A 23,283-nucleotide genomic window follows, 5' to 3' on the forward strand; every position below is an offset into this window, starting at 1 on the left:
CACGAGCTTATTAAATTTAGTGTACCATATTTAAAAAGTTGCTAAGTTCCTTTAGAATTTTTAAGCATACTTTATTTGCAGTGCTTGTTGTAATGACTCTACATTTCTCCCAGCAGACAGTGATTGATTAGGAAGTGGAAGGACTGAACTTCATTTCTCGTACCCCATATGTTTTTAGTGTGTACTGACGTGATGCTAGGCCCGGAGGCCGCACCCACTCAGTCTCTCTTCAGTGGTGAGTGGGAGAACCAGTTAAGGTTGTATAGACACATAGCAGCCCTACTGTTAAGAAAGAAAGAAAGAACGAGCGAGAGAGAGAGAGAGAAAGAAAAAAAAGAAAGAGAGAAAGAAAGAAAAAAAGAAAGAAAAAGTAAGTCAGATATATTAGTAATTACCAGTAAAAAATTGTTTTGGGTTCAATAGAATCTATCCATACCACTTTATACTAAAGCAAAATAAAATAAATAAATAAACAAATAAATACAGCAAAGAAACTAGAAGCCTAAAACCTCACAGTTCCAGGATAAATTATTTGTTCCTCGCCAGTATGTCAGGTTTTTTGAGAATCGTAAATTTAAAACCTCTGTCCAGGATGTTGGAAAAACAATTATTGAAATGAAATCAGTTACTTGGATATAATTCAGTTGGTAAAGCATTGATTATTGTAAGGGCAGAATGTTCATACAGTTGATTATTTGAAAAAAAATGAGTACTCTGTAATTGTACCAACATGGCACCATTTTTTATGGAAAATAAAAAGCAACTAAGAGTTGTATCTGGGCACTTTCTAATATAGGCCTTACCTCTTTCATAGATTTTAATCCCGTTCTGAATCTACAAAATAATTTTTATTAATTTATTCAATTTCGACCAGCATTTTCAAACATCAATTTTGTATATAATATTGTGGATACAAAATTAATATTAAACGCTGCCTTCCCCCTGGCTGTTGTGGCTCAGTGGATCGAGCACTGGCCTGTGAACCAAAGCATTGCTGGTTTGATCCCAGTCAGGTCACATGCCTGGGTTGTGGGCCAGGTCCCCAGTAGGGGGCACATGAGAGGCAACCACACACTGATGTTTCCCTCCCTCTCTTTCTCCCTCCTTCCCCCTATCTAAAAGTAAATAAATAAAATCTTGAAAAAGAATAAATGCTATCTTCTTTCAAGAAACACTGTATGAGAAAGAATGATTGATTATATAGAAAAATCTACAAAATACTTAAATAAATAGATCATATAAAATGATCACTATGTGGTAATATAAAAATTGATTTTTCAAAATTTATTTATTGAGAGAAGAAATCCAAAGGCAGGAAGACTAAGGGTTCAGGCTAAAAAACATTAAGACTAAAGAAAATGTAGTTAGTAAATAGAAGGAGCATAAAATATGCAAGAATCTATGTTACTGAAATCTTAGGTGCACATCAAACATTTTCTTCTCTGGTCTTTGCTGATACTCATAGTTACATTTCTCTCCCCTACTATGTTTTTTTTTTACATGTTAACTGAAGCCAATAACACAGCAGTATCGTGCGGGATCTGCCTCTTTGCAGTTCTCCCTGTTTAGGGTTAACATAATGTTCTATCAAGCTGTAAAACTGTAAAGGTTGTACAAGGAGAGGTCCTAGGGATCACTTGGGTTTCATATATACTGGGTTCTGTCCCCATTGTGTTAAAACACATGTATATCTTTATATGTAAAATGAATAATTAGACCAATAACAATATTCCCCTCCTGTTTTACTCCGCTGGCAGGAAGAGCTCAGATGAGTCTGTGTCTCCCAATCAGTGAAACCGCTGCCCTGTATCTTGGTGGAGGCATCGAATTTCTTAAGTAGCAGGTTGGAGGAGAGTGAGATTGAAAGGAATGTTGTAAGTAAACATTTAGGTGTATAATGAAAATTGTGATCCTTACTTACACCACTTGATTCTATTAGAATTGTGGGAAAAATCATCACATATAGTAGGTTACTGGCTTAGATCTTACAACACTCTGTATTATAGCACTATAATGGTTAATACTTTAAGTAATAATACACCATTCCATCTTTCCCTGAGGCCACTCGCTTTGTGTGATGGGGTGCATTGTGAGACTCTGGGCATAAGGGCATTGCTCAACTTCTTACTAATAATTAAGCAACTGGAGAATTGTTTAGTTAGAATCGGTGCTGTGTGTGATACTATAATTACATATAAAGCATTTTGTTGCTGTTGGGTTAGTCATGATATGAGAAGAATGACAGACAAGAAATGCAATTCCATAGGGAGAATGAGTTGCTCTTTTAGAGAAGACAAATTTTGTTCCAAACTTTATGGATAGGGTTCCAATGTAATCAACCTGCCATCAAGTAACTGTTTGGCTTTTCCAAAACTACAGTTTGAAGGGCTACATTGTTGATGGTTTTAAAGGAAAATCCTTGCACTAAAATTAGCAATAGATTGGATAATGAGGGCAAGCCCACTGTTGGGTTCATGCAAAGCCTCCGTCTGTTGCCAGGTACACTTTTCCATGAGCTCAATGAGCGTGCTCTGAGAAGGTGGCTGACAAAGCATGGTGATGAACATTCACAGAGCATTCATCTTCCCACCTGATTATTAATATCCTTATACACAATGACAGTCTATTGAATGGGAACACGAACATATGACCTAACTATATTTTTTAAATAGGCCCATTTAAGAGAGCCACACACACAATCTTTTTTTCCCCCAAGCCACCGTGTCAACAATCTTCTAATATTCTTTCTTAGAAATGCCTGAACATCTAACCAAAACATTAGTTACTGCCTGTGGACCAGTGAAGGTTTAACTGCTGGCTTATTTTTTTCTTGGTCTTATAAGCAAAGTGGGTAATTAGATGGCCAGCTTGAAGCACTTCCTAATGAAATTAATTACCTTCTCTACATCAGTGGAGCTATAATGTCCTAGCATTCACATCTGGGTGATTACAGAATTTTGTGCAGATTCATCGGGCTTAATTAATTTAATTTATATCTTCTTTGGACAACTGGTTTCAGAAAATCCTCATGGGTTCACTGGTTTATGTTAATGGAGAATAGAATTAGAGCTGGAGGGAATTTTGAGGGAATTTCCAGTGCAAACCATGTGTTCTTTCTGCACAGGAGTGGGCCTGATTCCATATGTACTACTTGTATTTTATAATGAAGTGATATATTACACTATTAGTCTGTGTCTTTGCAGATATAATAACAAGCAATTCATAATAAGAGGCTTGGGTTAAATGGTCACCTACCACCATGGTAAGTTGTTCAGGCTCTGTAAGTGTTCTTCAAGTAACCAAAACTATTTTGCCAAGAAGGAGAGCTAGCTGATAAAGAAGAATGATAACAAAACCTTCAGAGGCCCTGCTGGCCTCATCACAGACACCATATACCTTTCTTATACGCCAGAGATCTTTGAGTACCACTGGCTTCTGTCAAAGCTCAAGGGCCTAGAGACAGAGCTCTAGCTTGGTAGCCCGTACTATGAAATAGAGCATTTTTTTGCGGGGGGTATTTAATTCAAAGACTTCAGGTTTTTAGGACATCTGTAAACAGCTCTCATCTGGTCACCAGATGTAGTTTATATGTTTGAAATGATGAAGATGCTCTCTAAATATCATCTCTTAGTTGTAGAAGGGGAGGGTGCAGCAACTCACCCTTCATTTTGGAGTGGATGTCTTGCTGTGCATAGGACCTGAAACATTTAGTTTTAATGGTATTTGTTTCTAACTCTTTCTAATTCATATGATTTTCTAAAACATATAGGAGATTTATGAATTAAATTAACTTGTTCTGGTAATGGGACCACATCTGAAACAATAGTTATAATTTTGAGCTTTTCTCAGATTAATCTTATAGGAATTCACTCCCCTTTCAAATAGCCATTTAGCCAATTTGATAACATAGTCAATATATATTCATCTTTCGGGTCTCAATGGTATTACCAATATGGCATTTTTAAATTATATAGTATACCACTGGACTTATTATTTTGGTAGAAAGTGGGAGTTCCAGGCATTTGATCTTTGTTATTTCCACCATAGTAATTTTTTTCCATATGGCAGGTAGATGTGTGGGAACTCTTCCAGTAGGTGAGTATTTTCTTCAAGAATCAGAAATGTAAGCATGAGTTTAGAATCCCCTGACATTGTTGTAAGGGCTACGGAGAAGAGTCACCAAATGTTTTTCACATACACTGCTTTAACTTATTTCTCATTTTAGTCACAAGTTTCTTGACAAAATTAGCAACTTCTGAGATTAGCTCAGTGCATAAGCCATTTATCCCTGACACTGCTCTGACTTGCCAATTCCAACCCCCGTCACACCGTATTGGAATCTGATTCCAGTTTTCCCTCTGCAGTCAAGGAAGATGGCAGTGGGGGCGGAGTGATAGATTTTAAAACAAAGGAAGAAACGATTTTCAGGCAAGGGTATGTTTTGAGAGCTGGGGGAAATATAAGACAATAGTTCGTGCCTTTCAGATATTTAAATATGTCCTTTCTGGTTTTTAGGACCCTAGTTTATCCCAAAACAATGCTGTATCTTATACAAAGTAATATGATTTTGGCTACAAATTCAATTGTCATTACAAACCGGCAATTTATAGGATTACTTTGCTTTTGACTTTCAGTTCTCTGTGACTAGAGGTGATAATAGATATTTTAACATCATTATAAAAAGTCCCTGGATTCAAATCCATTACTTGAGCTAAAAATGTAGAAATCTGATTTTGTGCTCTTCTTAATCTGTCAAACAGTGTTAAGAGCAACCACAAAACTTCACAGATTTTAAGCTTTTCATTAAAAAATACCGTGTATTGGTTTCTTAGGGCTACCATAACAAAATACCACAAAACCAAATGAACACAAACTTTCACATGAATATGTATGTTTGTAAATACTTATTCATAATTATTCATAATTGCCAATAGGTGAAAGCAATCAAGATGTCCTTCAGTCGGTGAATAAATAAACAAAGTGTTTTACATACAGACAATGGAATGTTACTTAATAGGGCTAAAACAAATGAGCTTTCAAGGCACAAAAAGCTATGGAGGAAACCTGAATGACTCTAACCATATGATATCCTGGAAAAGGCAAAAATATGGAAATGGTATAAAATTCTGTTATTTGTGGGAAAACTGGAGAGGCAGGAAAGGGAAGGATGAATGAATAGCTGGCCAGGAAATGTTTAAGACAGTGATATTATTCTGTAAGAATACAAAGAGTGAAATCTAATGTAAAACTGGGAACTTAATAATAGTGTATCAATATTGGCTCATCAGCTGCAAAACTGCATCTCCTTAATGTAAGGTGTTAAGGGTATAATTGAGAACCTATGTACCCTAATGTTCCTAGCAGCACAATTTACAATAGCTAAGTGCTGGAAGCAACCTAAGTACCCATCAGTAAGTGAATGGATCAAAAAACTATGGTATATTTACATGATGGAATTCTATACAGCAGGAAGAAAGAAGGAGCTCCTACCCCTTGAAATTGATATGGGAAACTTTGAAAAACCTCTGTTTAACCTTTATTTGCCCAGGCCCCAGGCGCCCTAGAGAGAATGATGGGGCCGTCTGGGAGGACCGGTGGCCGGATAGTCAGTAGGACTGGAACTAGCACCCCCACTGATAGAACAATTATCACATTCTGCTTCTGTATCCCACGTTTGTCACGTAGACAGGAAGACCCCTAAGCTATATAACCTCCCAAGAATCCTTTGTTCGAGGCTCAGAATTTGGAAATTGACTCCTCTGGGCATGCACCTTAAAATAAATCTCGTACTCCAGAAACCCTCGGTGTCTGGTCGCTTCATTTTCCTGCAACAAAATAGCATGGATGGAACTGGAGGGCATTATGCTAAATGAAATAAGTTAGGTGGCAAAAGACAAATACTATATGGTCTCACCTTTAAGTGGAACTTAATCAATAACAACAACAAAAAAAAACCAAGCAAGTAAAATATAACCAGAGATACTGAAATTAAGAACAAATGGACAGTAACCAGAGGGGAGATGGGAGGGGATAATGGGGGGAAAAGGGTGAAGCGTTTTCAGGAACAAATATAAAGAACACGTGGACAAAACCAAGGTGGGTTGGAATCAGGGGAGGGAGGTGTGGATGGCTTGGGTGGGGTAGAGAAGTAGGGGAAAAGGCAGACAACTGTACTTGAACAGCAGTAAAATAATAAAAAAACCCTCTATTTTCTTGTAAACCTAAAACTGCTCTAAAAATGAAATATATTAAAAATATATGTATTGATAGAAAAATCAAGAAATATTGAGGTAGTAAAATAGTGTGGAAGTATACATGTGATATATACTTCTGAGAATGCTATGGTTGAAACACTGGCCTTGTTAGGTGGGATAGATAGTAAACCAAGGCAGGGAAGAGGAGGGAGATAGGTTTCATCCACTAATTCAACAGTCCTGAGCCTGGTCTGGTAATATTGCCAGTTGTCCCCACATCACAAAAAATACTATGTTAGTGTGGGGGGAGGGGAGCCCTTGAAATTCTGTGCATTGTTTCCACTATCTGGGAAAGAAAGCCCTGAAACAACTGTGTATTCATCCCAAGGCCTGGAAGATGGGAGGGGGTCCACAGTGCACAAAGAAGAAGCCCATAAAACACCTTTGGTTAACTGTCTACCTCTGGTCACTATCTGTTTTACGAGGGAGTCCCTCGTGCTTACAGAAACAGCCCATAAATACCTTTGGCTAACTGCCTCAGGTTTAATTAACTGCCTTCTGTCATCTACCTATTTATAACAAGATGAACAAACATAGTTTGGTGCAAGACAGGGATTCAACCCGCACATACCTAAGTTTGGGTAGTCACATTCCTCTGGAGGAAGCTGGCACCACCTTTACGCATAGATCAATATATAACTTCTTCACTCCCGTCCCGCCAACTAGGTAAGTCCTCAGAACAAAGGACCTGATAATCTTGCCATCCTTGCTCTCGTCACCCATGCTCTTGCCTCTCTCCCCCACCTCAGCAAGGCCCATTCTTTTCCATGAGAACATATCACCAATAAAACCTGCCTGCATGCTAATAGACTTGCTGATCTGTAATTCTTTACTGCATCAGCAAGAACTGGGTTTCTCCTGCAACAGGCTCTATGGGAACCAAAAGGAAAGCCAATTTTGGGAGCAGAGTTACACTGAGCAGTCTTAATGTAAAGCATATTTTGAGCAGAAGAGTGGAAAGCCTCAGCTAGACTTTAGGAAGATGCAGTTTAGAATAGCCTTAGGGATTTCTAGAACATGCAGAAACTCAGTATCTTCAGGTAACAAGTTGGTATTCAGAAGGCCTGGCCCAGAGCATAGCACTGCATGAATAAGAAGCAATCTCTTTCAAGAAGACTCCTGTGAAACTGTATAAAAAAACTAGTGCCTGGACACATGCTTTCTCTCTGTCTGTCTCCACTGGCTTCTTCTCCTCAGTTTACAGATTTGCTTTAACCATCTGCAACCACATGCAAAACATTTCCTTAGCTTTTCATTCCTATCCAAGCTGCTATTTCAACTCCTCCATTTTATGTACTTCTTAAATAGGGATTACACTTACTATATTCATATTCTCTTTTTAGCAAAATCTTTTTCTCTTTCTCTTCCTAACTCGGTTTATTTTCCATTTTTAACATTATTTTTTGCTGGGTATTCCTCTTCAGCTTGCTTGCTAGTGCTGGCATTCCCTGGAGTGTGTGTTGCATGCCATTAAGTCAGCCCTGACTCCTGGCAACCCGATGAGTGAGTGATGCTTGTCCCCAGAGCAGAGTCTGTCTTTCCAGTGTAAGTGCAAGGAGAGGAAAACACAAACCTTTTTTTTCTTCACAATATACTTTTCCGCTGTGAGCGATCTCATAAACACTGAGGGCTTCCACTTCACATTCTGTACCCAGGTGACACTTCTCAATGCCAGAGATATATAACCATTTTCACTTTCAAGTTTCTCGGTTAACTCAAACACAAAATGTTTATAACCAAACATCTCATTTCCCACAAACTTTCCACTCCAATAGGAAAATATTCCATTCTCTAATATGAAAATCTTATGACTATATTTGCAGTTTTTTTTCAGGAGTCGCCCCTCCTTACTCATGAGATTCGTCAAATTCAGTAAATTCTACCCCAACAATGATTTTCAAATCTTCCCTTTTCTATTTGTACTTCCCCAAGTTTTAATTATCATTGAACTAAAATCATTCTAATTACTCTCTAATAGGTTTTTCTGCTACCAATGTGGATGCTGAAATTAAGATAAAATAGATGAGCATGGAAATTACTCTTATGGAGAAATATTTTTGCATGACTGTGTGAAGAACTGAAAAGTGGAAGTCAAACTGTCTGCTTTATGGTATCTCACATTTGCATATGAAGAGGAAAAAAGTAGTAAGAAACAATGAGTAAAACAAAAAGGGTGGAGGAGAAATTAGAGAAAAATTTATGGGATCTGAAGGAGCTAAGACTTTATCTTCAGACTATGCCAATTTTTCAGTGATAGCAGAAAAACAGTCAAATAACAAAAATTAGTGATATAATAGTGGATGAACTTGCAAGAAATCACTGGTCTCTGGAGAAATGTCCTTGGTTTGGCCAAAATTTAAATCAAATTTGGAATTAGTGATAAAACAGGTGGTGAAGAAAGATTGCAATAGTTATTGTACACATTTGCAATAGTTTCACTGGTGATAATGGAAAAAGTGGTAAGTTTGAAAAGAGCACTAACAAAGTTTTCTACAGCAAAAATTGCACCTCCTGAAAATATCAGTGAATCATCTCTCTTCAACATCATTTCCCTGAGAGACATCAATAACCAGAAACTCTAAATTCAAAACATATGTAAATTACTTTTGTCACCTATATGATTTTTTTCCTAATTTATATATTTAAATTATATTATGAACTTAGGTAGTTCTTATGGTGGCTGAAGATGATAAATATTGCATAACATACCAAAAATCCAGTTTAACTACTTATTAAAATTATGAACAAATGTAAGCATTTTCAAAATAGACAGAATAAAAGCACAAGTAAGTAATGAACTATAAATGGACTTGTCGATGCTCAGACAGCATAACTGATTCAGTGAAACATAGCTCCATGCACTTCACACTTGTGAGAGTTTATTACATTTATTACAAACTAATTAACATTGAAATGTAATGGTATAACCTAAGGGGCTGGCTTGCCTTTAGTAGTTCTGAAGGTAATGGAGGTTGAAAGCTTGTCTAGTCTGGTAAATAGTCCTCCTTACTCATGAAGTATCTTAATATACTATATAAAATAAGAACATGATGCAGTGTAAACTTGAACACATAGAATTACATGAGATAAAAATGTTGAAAGAAGGTTTTAAAAACAAAGTTCAGACCATTTGTTAAGATACCAATAATATTGGATGATGTTTCTAGGTCATTTGTCTACCAATAAAGTAAATATTTACCTAGAAAAAAAAGTAAACCATTTCTTTCCCCAACTCATGCCACTGTGGGAGGAGAATGGTCTTTCTCTTGGAATTAATTGCCCATCTACAAAGTCTTTCAATTATAACAATAGTGTTATGTGGTAGTTAACTAGAACTGTATTGCCTGGGTCCAATTCACAGCTCCTCTACTTCTTTGTTGTATGGTTTAGGCAAGTTCTTTAATCTCTTCGTGCTACAGTTTCCTAAACAGAGTATAGCAAGAGTTCCTTCATCACTGATAAATGGTGAGGACTCAATGATATAATGCATGTAAAATTTTTAGCACAGGGTCTGGAACACAGTATGTGCTAAATATTGATCTTATTTATAGTACTTGACCTGTCTTGGATATCTGAGCAGAAAGCTGAGCTTAGAGTTAAAAGCTGGAAGAAGTATATTGTTCTTCATGATAAAATGTAAAAATTCATGTATTTCTGTCACTACTAATAAGAGATACAGAAAACAAGAAGGAAGTAACAGGAAAAAAGAGGAAGATAAAGTTCAAAAACTTTGTGAGGAGACTAGAATTCAAGGAAAGAGAATATTTGTGGTGTATGTATACCCAATTAAATTGTATTTTAAATAAGAAAGGTATTTGTCTAAGAACTTTCTGATACAACTTTACTATAAAAAAGAGGAGAAAGTAGTGTGATGAATCTACCTCTCCTCCCCTGTATCTGTCTCCCTGCCTCAACAGTTATCCACACAAATCGGTGACTGATTCATCTGTATACCTGCATCATGTTCCCTGACTGAATAATTTAAACCAATCCCAGCATGTCATTTTATTTCTAAAGATAAGACCTCTTGTTTTATATATATATATATATATATATACACATAAATATAATTATATATAAATTTATATATAAATATATATTTATAAATATGTTTATATATTTATATAAAGTATATATATATATAACAATCACAATTACATTTCTATAACTACAACAAAATATAATTCCTTGGCATCATCAGATAATTTAGTAAGTGTTCAAATTTTCTTTATTTCTCCTACAAGAATAAATATTTTATATGTGGTTCAAAATTAGTTGCCTTGTTAAGTATAAATCATATTTTCTCTCAGTCTCTAAGTAAATTAGTTACATACAAAAGTTTACTGTGTATGTACGTGTGTGTGAGTGTGTGTATGTGTGTGTGATGGGTGTGAAGGAAAGAGAACTGTCAGGCTAAATAATACCAAGTGGGAAGAGCAATGCACTCAGGGAATGACAACATCTGGGTGTTATGCTGAATTAATCCCTCAAAAGATTAATCTGATTAAAAGTCAAAGATAAATCATTCATTCATTCAACAATTATGCATTGAGTACTTCCTATGGATCAAGCATACATATGGACATTAAGCACCCAGCAATTTGTGGAGAGCATAAGATAAAACAAAATACCTGGGGTAAGGTTTAAACAATATATCTATTCTAATGTGCAAAACTTTCCTGACACATGAATTGCAGATGCACTTGACAAAATAAGATTAAACTTGTTTCCAGTTCATCTTGGCTCCCAGTTCATCTTCCTTTGCAGTGTTTCACTCGATTAAGGTATTTAACATTAGAGAACTAAACTTTGAAAAAAGTGACTCATTGCCCTCCCTGGTGTAGCTCAGTGGATTGAGCGCAGGCCTGCAAACCACACGATGACAGTTCAATTCCCAGTCAGGGCACATGCCTGGGTTGCAGGCCAGTTCCCAGCAGGGGACGCACGAGAGGCAACCATACATTGATACTTCTCTCCCTCTCTCCTTCCCTTCCTCTCTAAAAATAAATAAATAAAATCTTTAAAAAAATTAAAAAGTGACTCATTAAAATTATATACTCATTTTTGTTGGTATAATTAGTTCAACTAATTTGTGGTAAAAACATAGTTATATTTAGCCATAGAAAATTCAGCAAATGTAATAGTTTTAAAATGTTTATGCCTTGATTTCAAATCTTATTTCATAGTATAACATTGTAGACTAAACATGCATTTTGGAGTTACACATAAGTAAATTTAAAGTTTCACTCTGCCACAAGACTCCCTGGTGGTCTAGTGGCTAGGATAAAGTTTCACTCTGCCACTTACTACTTTTAACATGCTGAGCTCAATTTTTCAAACTTTGATGTTCATCTCTTTTCAAAAATGAGAATTACACATGCAATGATTAAACATGGTTTGAGAGCATGTAGCATGGTGACTAGTGTAAAGAGGATGCTCAGGTTAATGTGAGCTTCTTTTTGCAAGAGATGGTCACCCTTATTCTGAGCATAACTACTGTGTGATAGGCAGTATTCACTCACCTACTGTTACACAGTTTAATTCATATGATAAGTAAATAGGATTTATTGAAAGGTTTGCAGATTAACTTAAAGAAAACTCACAAGCTCAATTTGACTCATTTGTTAATATGATCATATGTAGATGTTGAAAAAGGTAATGTATTTTGGGTACCTCTAATAGAATGCTTGGTAGCTAACGTGTGAGAGACATTCTAATCCTTTATTATTTCTACTGATGTGATTACAGTTGGATTACTACTTAGTTCTGAGTCCATGTAGTAAGAGATGATGTCACATTTTTTCCAGAGAAGGACAATATAAATGGCTAAAGAAACTGGGAATGTTAGGATTAAGGAAAGAAGAAAGCTTTAATATGAATAATAGTAGGAGATCATTTATAATGTTTTTAGAAATAGATCCAGCAGGCAAATCTGAATCCAATGGATGAAAACAGTAGGGAGAGACACTTATAGTCAGCATTAAAAAGACTTTCTATTGTGCAAATCTGTCCAAAGATGGAATAGTTTGCTTTAAGAAGCAAAGTAATTAATTCTTCATCTTAGCTTACATGATATAGATTGGTGACTTCTTGGCCGAGTTATTACAGAGGGAATTCAAATATTGAATAACAGTAAGATTTTTAAAATTCTCACTAATATGAGATTGTTACAATTCAAAGATTTTATTTTTATTATGCTTATTAATACATTGAAAAGTGTTTTGGAAAACACATTGATATCTTCATTGATTTTTACTGCTCTAATTGGCTAGTGCCAATGAAGTGGGAACTTTGTTATACCAATAGTTTTAAATAAAACACTCACTTTGGAAAGAAAACAGTCATTTCTGTGTTATGTAATGATGAAAATCAAAGTGGATTTATGAGAAATAAAAACAAATGACTGTTACATTATTGCTGTTTTATAACATAAATCATTCACAGCTCAATATCTGCATAAATGATATTTATAATTTAGGTGATAAGAAAAGAGTTAATGCCTTGTTGGAAACTCGCACTGACAGTCTTTTGTCCACCCTAACATACAAAGATATTGCTCTGGGAGAGTGTCAGAATTTAGAAAGTGTTCTGAAAAAGATCCCACGTTGAACAGTTTGTGATTAATCTTCTCTTCAAAAGCCTCTTTTTACTTAGCTGCCTTCAGTAGAAATCCCATGCCCACCATTAAGACATCATACCTGGAAAACACATGGATGTAGGTAGTGGCTTTATCTATGATTACCTATGAATTCAAGATTAAGAGTATTACTATATCCATATTTCAGCTGCTGGTATGGCAGAGAATACTCTTAATAATAGGTCAAGTCTCCCACAAATTATAAATTTAAATTCTGAACAAAATTAGAAAAAGAACATTAAAACATAAAAAGTACCTAAGGATTTTGGAGAATGAAAAAATATGAACAAACAGTTTTCCTCCAAAACTGCCACTTTGCAGTTTACAGAGGAAGGTTGAAATGTTAAAAATACCAGTATGGGATGACTTTGTATCTTTGAAACTTTGGTATAGAAGGAGGACGGAGTTGGGGTACACTGTGAAGTGGCTGAAATTTCATTGCAAATCTCCTGTCTGCCTGGATTGGGGAACCAAGAGACAGAACTGAGTAATGGCTGCCAGAGGGTCAGGAGCTAGTCCCAAAGGGAAGAGAGTCGGAGAAGAGAAGCACTAAATTCTGTCAGTAAATTTTCCCCCAAATTCTGGCTTACTGTAACTGAGCCATTCATGAATGAGGGACACTCAAGCCAGCTTTCAGTAAGGGCTAAGAGAAAAGTGTGTAGACTTGAACTTAAATGAGACAAGAATTTGTAGTTTAAATCTAACTATATTCCTTGCTTGCTGAAACAAAAATATCAATACTCCAGATGAATATCACAAATACTAGAGTTTCCAAACCATAATATTGATAATTTTTGACATATTAGTCAAGGTTTTTGAAATAAAAAGAAACAGAAATATTATATTCTTCAGGGGAAGTATAACTAGTGGAGGCTAAGTTTAAGATGATATAGGTGCTGAGTTCGATTATTAAGCAATGGCATTAAAGGAGCCATTGTAGCCGTCCTCGGTAATGCAAGGAAATGGACCAACACTGGGCAGAGGTGGGAACTCTCAGAACCTACATGGGAAATGTGGGAAACAGAAAATGTAAAAAATGAAAATAGATGAGAACTTATAAAATATTTGAAATAAAAATGAAATTTACTGATGGCTTAAAAGCAGAATGGAAATGATAGGAAAGACAGAGAACTTGAACAATGACAAAGAGATTTGAAAAACTTTGAAAAAAATAAGGAGCATCTCAGAGGCTTGAAGGACGAAGTAAAAAGAGCTAACATATGGGGAACTGAGTCCTAGAAGGGATAAAGAAGACAAGGGAACAGAAAATAATAAAAAAATAATGGTTAAAAACTTCTCAAAGTTTTATGGAGAACTTTGCAAACTCAAGAAGCTCAGCAAATACCAATTGCGATAAATATAAAGAAAAATTACCTGATTGCATTTGATTCCATCTGCTAAAAAACAGAAAAAACAAACAAACAAACATACACAATTTGAAAACAACTAATTGCATATTGGAATATTAAATTTAAAACACTATATAGACTTTTTATTAGAGACCAGGATGTCCAGAAGAGAGGGAAGCAATACTTTAAGATAGTGACAAAAACAGAACAATCCCTGTTTTCTAATCCATTACTGTTTTGTCTGATGCCACAAGATGTTTTTTCTAATGACTGAGTGCAGGGTGAATACTAAGGCAGGCCCATTTTTGTGAAATGTGGGATTGTTCTGAGTGATGACTTTGGCTCCAGAACTCATCAGATTGGCCATAATTTTCTTAGAATTGTGCTATATTCTGGGACTCTGTACGAAGTCTCTCCAACCACCTGCTTCTTCTCTCTCTCTCCTCCACAGAAGTCATACTTGCATCATGATCTGAAAGTTCTCCTTTCTTACTCTAGCTCTCTCTTTTTTGTTTAAATCATAGAAATTTCCACTACAAATCTCTTGCACACCTAATTTCACCTTGACATTTACCTTGGAGGACCAGCTGTAATACAGTATGCAGTGCCATCCCACTATTTCTACAGCTGATAAAAGAGGAGTCTGTTTTATAGAAGATGCCGCTAGGAAAATGTTAGGGGAGAGAAAAACATTAGAAAACTTTATACTTTGGTTTTTATTACTTTGTAAGAGTAGAACATTAAAAGCCTTTTAAATACACTGCCCTTCTCTTATTCTGTGTCTGAATGACAGGGATGTATTTTATACTCCTGGGACTTCTGGTGTGGAGTCACCATCCTGGAAATGATTACTCCACAAGCAACACTGTTGAAAAAGACAGAATGAAAGAGTTGAAGTAAGCCAGTAAAATGAACAAAATATTGAGTTGCTGGTAGGTCAAATTCTTCCATATAATTTTATGAGGAAATATAAGCATTATGTCAAAAATTAAATAGATTTGACATGGAACCCTCCTTAAGAACTTTATTGTTTCTATGCATTAATAGTTTGTTAATAGAATTAAGTATCAATGACCCAAGAATTTTAAATTAAACCATTCTAAAGTTATGAAGAATAATTTTACTTTGTACATTATACCTTCATGTTATTTTAAAAACTCATTCTCTATTTATTATAGCCCATTGCTTAAGAGTTCTAACTTTATTCTGTTGTAGTTCTCCACTCTCATTGCCATCATCCTAACACAGGTCTTCAGTATTTCATATCTGTAGTACTGAAGCAACTTCTAGCTGCTTTCTCTAACGCAACTGCAGTAAGTTATAACCTTTGGATTCAGACATCTGAGTTCAAATGCTTTTGTTGTCTCATGCTAGCTCTTTGTGTAGACAAGTTACTTAAAAGATAATATATCTCCATTTCTCATCTGCTTGAGAGATTGAATGGAAATACAAAGCATATAGGACAGGCCCTGAACTTGTCAGCACCAAATAAATGGTGAATATTGTCATAAAAGTACCCATTTCTATGATCATACTACTTGAAAACCTTCATTGTTCCCTGTTTGTTATGTAGTCAGCCTTAATTTTTCTTTTGCTTTTAACACTTGTAATTACTCTTGCCTAGTTTTCTACTTGACATGTATTTATTGAGTGCCTAGTAGGTGGCAGGAGTGGCAATTTTGTTTTTTCTGTTCCCAACACATACGTGTTCCACACTCTGGAGAGGCTTGGCTTTTCACTCTGCCATTAAAAGTTTGTCTTATGACATAAACCACTGGAACAAAATAGAGAGCTGAGAAGTAAATAAACCCAAGTCTCTGTGGTCAATTAATATTTGACAAAGGGTTTGATCTCCAAAATATATAAAGGACTCACACGAGTCCACTCCAGGAAAACACACAACCCAATTTAAAAATGGGTTGCATGATCTCACCTTTAACAGGAAACTAAACAACAAAACAATCAAACGAGCAAAATATAACCAAAGACACTGAAATAGAGAACAGGCTGACAGTGTCCAGAAGGGAGAGGGGAGGGAATTTCAGGTGGAAAGGGGAAGAGTTTACAGGCACAAGTATAAAAGACTTGGACAAAAACTAAAGGGGGTAGAAATGAGGGGGGGCTGGGGGAGCTGGGATAGGAGTAAAAGAAAACTGTACTTGAACAACAATTAAAATAAATAAATTTTAAAAAACGGGCAAAAGACCTGAACAGACACTTCTCCAAGAAGGACACAGAGAGGGCCCAGAGAATAAAAAGATGCTCAGTATTGCTAACCATCAGAGAGATGCAAATGAAAATCACAATGAGTTACCACTTCACACTGATGATTATAGCCATCATAAACAAATCAACAAATCACAAATGCAGTGAGGATGTGGAGAAAAGGGAACCCTAGTGCACTGTTGGTGGGAATGCAGACTGGTGCAGCCACTGTGGAAAACAGTATGGAATTTCCTCAGAAAACTAAAAATGGAACTACCATTTGACCTGGGAATTCCACTGCTGGGATTATACCCTAAGGACCCTGAAACACCAATCTAAAAGAACCTATGCACCCCAAAGTACATAGCAGCACAATTTACAACAGCCAAATTCTGGAAGCAACCTAAGTGCCCAGCAGTAAATGAATGGATTAAAAAACTATGGTACATTTACACAATGAAATGCTATGCAGCAGAAAGAAGGAGCTCCTACTCCTTGTGACAGCATGGATGGAACTGGAGATTATTATGCTAAGTGAAATAAGCCAGGTGGTGAAAGACAAATACCATACTATCTCACCTTTAAGTAGAACCTAATCAATGAAACAAACAAGCAAGCAAAATATAACCAGAGACATGGAAATACAGGACAATCTGACAGTAACCAGAGGAAGGGTGGGAGGGGATAATGGGGGGAAAGCGTGGAAAGGATTTCAGGAACATCTATAAAGGATAGCTGGACAAAACCAAAGGCGGGTGGAATCAGGGGAGAGAGTAGGGATGGCTGGGGTAGCTGGGGAGTGGTGGGGGAAAATGCAGACAACAGTACTTGAACAACAGTTTCAAAAAAGATGAAAAAAAGTTAGTTTTATGCCTGTGTCAAAACCTTTACTTCTCCATACTGCCCTTTAACTTTATTCTCCCCAAACTACTCACCGAATGCCTAACATGTGCCATACACTGTGCACAATGCTGATCCTATGCAAAAGAAAGACAATTTTGCTCTCAAACTGTTTCCAGTTTAGTGACAAAAATAGAATTAAATAGGCAGTTAAAAGTCTGTGTGTTAAGTTCTATCATAATGGAAAGTACTGTGTATATTGGATAGAAAAAAAGGAACCAATAAGCTAATATTAGTTTGCATCTGACATCTGAAGGATGGAGATGAAGCAGACGTGGTGTGGGCATGGGGGTTGGCCCACACTGAAGGCAACGTGCTCAGGGACGGGAGGAATGGGAGCTGGAATCGGAGAGAAGGAGCAGCGTGAGAGGTGTCCTTGGCCTAGAAAGAATATAGTGTTTCTCTAGAACTAAAAACCTTTACTATAAATAAACCATAGTGTGAGCAAGAGAGTGTTTTAAAAATATGAGTCTAGGGAGGTAATCAGAAAGTAGATCATATATAACAATGTAAAAGTTTTTAAATAATTTATTTTTTTCCTAAGGGCAGTGGAAAAGTATTTAAGCAGGAAATGACATAACTGGATTTGAATTTCAGAAAGAGCATCTGATAAGAACTGAGTAGGACAAGAATGAAGTAACTGACAGGATTAAAAATTGAAGGAAATAGTCAAAGTAAGAGGTTATGATGGCCTGAATTAGGTAGTGTAATAGGACTAAAGAGATGTGGATGCAATTTTACACTTATTTATTTTACCACCTGATTTTTATTCTTTACTCGACTCTAGGTTCCATAGATTAGAACCCCTGCTGTTTTTTTCTTGCTCTGTATCCTCCATACTCAGCATAGTGCCTGGAATACATAATTGTTCAAAAACACATTTTTGAGTATTTGAAATATTAAAAGATAGAAAGAAGATGGACAGTGGAAATGGGTGGGTGGGCTGGATGAGGAATGGAAAGGAGAAAAATTGGTACAACCGAAATAGAATAAACAAGAATAAAAATGAAGAAAATAAAGAAAAAGTATGTATGTGGGAGAACTGACAAAAAACATGACTAGACAAAGGTAGTAACACGTCCTGATGTGGACTGACCAGACAGGTGGATCACAGCACGGAGATGAGACAGGTGTAGAGAAGAAAGGAAGTGCATCCCTGACCTTTGTGGCTTAGTTGGGTATCGCCCCACAAAGCCAAGGGTCACGGTTTTGATTTCCAGTCAGAACACATGCCTGGGTTTGGGTTTGGTCCGTGTTCGGGCTGGTGGAGATGAGTATGAAGGGCAACGGATTGATGTTTCTCTCTCAAACTGATGTTTTCCTCCCTCTCTTTCTTCCTTCCCCTCTCACTAAAAATAAATAAATAAAATCTTCTCTGAAAAGTAAGTGCAGTTTTGGAAATGTTTAGCTTGAAACAATTAGGCAGTTCCAATTTCTAGTAAAAATCACTTGAATGTTGAGATATTGAGTGAAAAAGCAAGATCTGATCTGGAGACAGAGCTCTCATTGTCAATAACAATAGATGTCATTCATATGAGTACAATAATTAAATAATACACTGGTCCAAGGGATTAGCCTCGTTTCACAAACAGTGAATTTGATGCTTATTAAGCATTTAAGAAATTAACTGTTTTTCCTGAGTTTACAGTACAGCTCACAAGTGGTGGAGCTGTGATTTGAACCCAGTCTGCTCCAGCATCACATACTGTTGACCACAATTCTGTGTGGTGTCTCCTCTAATAACTCATTACAGTGGATACTAATTAAAACCAAGGAAGTTAAAGCAATAACTCAGAGAGAGACTATAGTGAGAAATAAGATGATAATAAGAAACAAAATCTTAGGTTTGTGAAGAAATGTTGCCAGCAAATGGGACTGAAGAACGACAGAAAGGGGGGGGCGTGTCGCGACAAAGAGAAAGTATCATTTTTGGTAACTTACACTTTGTGGAGTAGAAGCTAAATTCATCTCTTAAATACAAAGAAGTTGTTTGGGAAGTAGGAAGATAAGGAGGGCAAGATAGTAGGGTGTGTGTGTGTGTGAGAGAGAGAATTAAGACATAGGACCCCTGGTATCATTTTTTAATAGGTGCCTAATATCCCTTTCATACCTGATAGAAATATATTTACAGTTGATGCATTCAGATAAAATAAATCACTGTTTACCAGTATTAAGTATAGTGTTCTGCATTAAATGCAAATTCAGAACACGAGTGGTATACGATGAACTTGTAGTTAAATTATTTTGTCCAGGCGGAAGACAGTTTAAAGCCTCAACAAAATGGCTTCCTTGGTCCCTTTTCTTTAGAGGTATAGAAAAAATTCAGATTTTAGCATCCCTCTGGGAAAAAAATGTGAGTCTTCTCAGAGCTTACTAGTTAGTGTGCTAAACAAACAAATGAACTAGACATACAGTTTCCTACTCATAGTCCAATCAGTCTGTTGAGTAAGTCATAGATATTTCCCACCTTCTTGGAACAGAGTAAAGCAATTAGGCATATGAAAGAAAGAGAGAAACACTCAATTTCTCCCAACCAATAATCAATTAAAAATTTAAGAGGTCAACTTTTGTCATAGGCTTTGGGGAATTTTAGAAAAAGCTCACCAGGGTAAATTATATAGGTCCATGTGAGTGCTGAGGATGCGGAAAAGATTAGTAGCTCAGAATATGCAGAAGACATGATATAGGCATTGTATCATTTTTACCTTGCACAATCAGTAGCCTAGATATAGTCAGGCAACTAAACTATTTTTGAGTTGAGGTTTGTCTTATTTCTGGGAAGAAAAGAGAGAAGATCAAGGGAGCTATTGATAATATTGACAGAACTTCAGCTCAAAGAAAGAAAAGGACATACAATAGTTGATAACTTGGGAAAAATTGAAGGTGTTAAGATATTGGAGATTTCTATGTAGTAAACATACAGACATATTGGGAAGCAACTGACTTGGAAAATAATGAAGTAAGTAGATCTTTACTACTAGGGAATGTTTCATATAATGCTTTAAAAATAGAGTGTATTTGTATGACTACATGCTTATCTGTGAAAGATTCAATGGTTCGAATTATTATTTAGCAAACATTTACCTGCCTCTCCCCTGACACTGTGGATAAAGTATAATTCACTGCTCTGCTGGTGTTGGGCTTGATCACAGGCCTTGAGTTGGCCAAAGGAATGTGAACAGAAACAACTGTGCCCCTGAAGTGTTCAGGTCTTGGGAAGTATCACATGTTTCAGGTTTTTTGTTTGTTTGTACATTTGCCATTGGCATGATAAACTGAGAAACATTATGTTTCCAGAAGGATAAGAGACCTGCACAGCAGCGGCCCAAACTAAACTTCAGACCTGCATCTGGAAACAGAATCAGCCTGCCAATCTGTTGCACCCCAATATGAAGAAAAGACTCTCCATGTGATCTGAAGACCCACGAGGGTGCCACAGATGCTCATTTCTTGATGTCATGAACTTGATTTCTTATGAAACAATGCCTGCTGAAAAAGAAGAGAATTAAAGAAAAGAAATCTCTGACAGAAAGGAAATCAAGAAATTGAATGTAGGAGTGTAGATAGAACTGAATAGTAACACTATTTGGGGTGCAGAAGAACACAGAAAAGATCATCATGAAGTCTTCAGTGAATGAATATGAGGAAGGAGCTTTTGGAAAATCTACAATATTGAAGAGAGGAAGAAGGGGAGAATAGCATAGTACAGTGGCGTGAACTTCAAAGAAGTAGGACTTTTTAATAGAAGGATAAATAATGTGGAAGCAGCACTAGAAGGCGTAAGGAAACCAACTGGCTATTTTATTTTTAAGTGTGTGGGGGTGACAAAGAAAGTGAAGCTTTAAAATGGAAAGGTATGTTAGGGTTCTCCAGAAAAAACAGAACCAATAGGATTGACTGACTGATTGATTGATGATGAGGAGGAACTGGCTCACGCATGTGTGGAGGCTCAGAGGTCCCAGGATCTGCAGTCAGAAACATCGGCAGTTGGAAACTTAGTTCATGGTGTTGTCTTCAGTCTTCCCCAGCCTGCACCCCAAGGCCGGGAACCAGTACAGCTGGTGTAAGTTCCAGACTGAGTGCAGGAGGAGACAGACGTGCAAGCTGAAGTAGTAAGGGAGAGTGAATGCGATTTCCTTTAACAAGCCTTTTTTTCTTCCTATTGAAGGCTTGAATGGATTGGGAGAGGCCCACCCACACTGGGGAGGGCAACCTGCTTTAGTCTGTCTGCTGATGATTCAAATGTTAATCTTACCCAGAAAAACCAGATAGCTGGGCTTCCTGTGGCCCAGGCAAGTTGACAACATGAAATTAACCATCATAAAAGAGTCGTAGGGGAAACTGTGTCTCCAGAGAAAAGTAATATTTCATCAAGATAAGTAGGTTAATGAAGTTGCCAATTATTCTGGCTATTGGTTGAATTCAGTTCTTTGCAATAGTTAGGCCCAGGTCCCCATTCTCTCCTGGCTGTCAGTCAGGCTCTGCTTTTTGCTCTAAGAGGCTGCCCTCGTTCTTCCTCATGGCTGATCCATCTTTGAACTACCAATGGTATATTGGAATCCCTTTTTGTGCATCTAGTCTCTTGTACTTCCTCTGTTTTTAACAGGTCTATTTAATTTAAATCAGATCCTAATGGTTAACCTGCCAAAGTTAAGGTTAACTGTGCAATATAAAGTAACAATCATAGAAGTGAGATTTCAATTTACTAAGCACTACTGGGGATTAGGGCATGGAAGTTCGGGAACCATTTTTAGAATTCTGGCTCTAAATTCTAAATTTGTAATTTAGACTCCATCTTAGCAGACTGGTGAGAGAGGGCCTCCTGCTGACCTTGAAGGAGCAAACAGCCGGTGGAGAGGGGCCACGTGGCAGAGCTACAGGCAGCCTCCCGGAAATGAGGGTGGTCGGTCTCCAGACAAGTCAGTCCTACAACTAGAGCTTCAGTCATCTGAATTCTGCCAAAACCTGTGTGACCATGTGCTTCAGAAAGCAAGCTAGCCTGCCTGGCACTTTGACTGCAGCCTTTGAGACACTCAGTAGAGGACCCAGCTACTCTGTGCCTCTGCTCCTGCCCCACAGAAACTCTGAGATGGTACGGGCCGCCAAAGGGAAAAAGAAGAAAAGAAAAACCAACACCAAAAACCTATGAGATGATTAATGTGTTTTGTTTTGAGCAACTAAGTTGATTGGTTACCCAGCAATAGAAAACTGGTACATGGGACTTGCCTTTGGAGATCTTGAGTCAGAAATCTGGGGTCTGAATCAAACGTTTCAGGGAAAAAAATAACACAGGGGCAAATAGTCTCTTAACTTATTGGAGAAACTCTGAATGATATTTCACAATTTCCATGTTTCATTAAGATGCAAGAGAGCTCACCGCTGCGATCTTGTGTCTGGGAGACGTGATGTAGCCAGAGTTTGCAATCATTTCCTTCAGGAGAACTTTACTCAGTGAAAGTAGCTTCAAGTCTGTAATAACCTGAGAAAGGCCCCAGAGCAAGAGAATCTACAAAATCCATGGCACTTGAGACATAAAACAGCTTGTTCCTTCCAAAGATTAGGTAATTCAGTCATCTTCCAGAAGGCCGCCAGCAGGCAGATGATAGAAATGACATATCTGCTGTTCATGGAGGGAAAAAAATGTAATTGGAAGGAAATAAGTCAAGATGTTCACAGACAAAGGAGAAAAAGATCTCCTGGCTTAAAAAATTGGGTGCCAGTTTACTCATCTGCCAACAATACATTTTTTTCAACTTCACATTGGAAGCTCGATTAGAATATCAAATGCAAAAAGTTTTTGTAGTAAGCAGAAAATATTCTTTAATGCCCAAAGATGAATCTATAAAGAATAAAGTCAGTCACTTTATTCTTTATAAAGAATAAAGGCTAGTCACTTTAACAAAAGAAGGAGCTGTTTATCACTTCACAAACCTAGTAA

The sequence above is a fragment of the Artibeus jamaicensis genome, unplaced genomic scaffold (genome assembly GCF_021234435.1).
Source record: "Artibeus jamaicensis isolate MK-2021 breed Jamaican fruit bat unplaced genomic scaffold, CSHL_Jam_final contig_3206, whole genome shotgun sequence".
Classification (NCBI taxonomy): domain Eukaryota; kingdom Metazoa; phylum Chordata; class Mammalia; order Chiroptera; family Phyllostomidae; genus Artibeus; species Artibeus jamaicensis.